The following is a 1,284-nucleotide window of genomic DNA, read 5'->3' on the forward strand; positions in this document are numbered from 1 at the left end:
GATGGGCTCGAGTATAGCAGGGATTGTGGGGCTGGTGCGGGATCGGGCAGTGTTTCGTTCTGCTGTGCATGGGGTCGCTATGAGTCGGAAACGACTCGATGGCACTTAACAACAACAACAACAACAACATTATATCTCTGTGGTAGTTAAGGTTATTTGTCAACTTGGTTGGGCCTATTATTCAGTGTCTGGGCAGCTGGATGTATTTAATCCCCATGATGACACTGGTAATCAACTCCATGGTAGAATCTACTGCAGCAGCTGAGTAGCTGCCTTAGGGATGTGGCCTGCTTCCAGTATACAAGGAGAAGCTTTGGGAATGGTCTAGAGCTTTTTGGCACACGTGGATCCTGCATGTAGCCGAGTCTTCATTCAACAGCCTGCCATGCCCTGCAGATCTTGGGACTTTTTCTGGACTTGAACTAGTGGCCTGCTGTGTTGTTTGATAAACTTGGGACCGTGGCTTTTTTCCTTGTCAAACTTGGGTTTGTCAGCCTCAGCAGCCAGCAACTGCCTGAGTTAAGAAAAGCCTCCAGCTTCAGTGGGCCAGGAACACGAGGCAGAGCTGAAGCCCAAAGTTGAGGGACTTTCACCCAGTCCCTAGAACTTGGCACTTTGAACTTGAAATTCTAGCCTCCTAAACTGTAAGAGAATAAATCCCTGTTAGTTCCTTCCAAGGAGTGGCTGGTGGGTTTGTACCACCAGCCTTCTGGTTAGCAGTCAAATGCCTTAGGCACTACACCACCAGAGCTCCTAGTTAAAGACACCATTTGTGGTATTTCTATAAGAGTGGCACTAAATAACCAAAACAATCTTCATGTGCCGAGTGTTACATATTACATTAGATATTTACCCTATACAAATCTTGAACTCCAGCCAAAAACTATAAATTTTTTTTATTATGACCTCTTATACAATAGACTATAAGTCCAGCAGAAGTAATGCTGTAAATTTTCTAATTCTTGTCTTAGCACACAAGAAGATGGCCTTTATCAGAGAGATGCAAATCAAAACAACAATGACATACCATCTTGCCCCAACACTAGTAGCAAAGTTCAATCAGACAGAAGATAAATGCTGGTGAGAATACAGAGAGATTGGGACCCCTCTCATACACTGCTGGTGGGACTGTAAAATGGTACAACCACTGTGGAAAGCAGTATGGCAATTCCTTAAAAAGTTGGAATTAGAAATACCATTTGACCCAGACATTCCATTGTTGTTGTTGTTGTTGTTAAGTGCCGTAGAGTCATTTCTGACTCATAGCAACCCCATGCACAGCAG

This window comes from Orycteropus afer, unplaced genomic scaffold (genome assembly GCF_000298275.1).
Source record: "Orycteropus afer afer isolate SDZICR_OR568_19922 unplaced genomic scaffold, OryAfe1.0 scaffold00462, whole genome shotgun sequence".
NCBI classification, from domain to species: Eukaryota; Metazoa; Chordata; class Mammalia; order Tubulidentata; family Orycteropodidae; genus Orycteropus; species Orycteropus afer.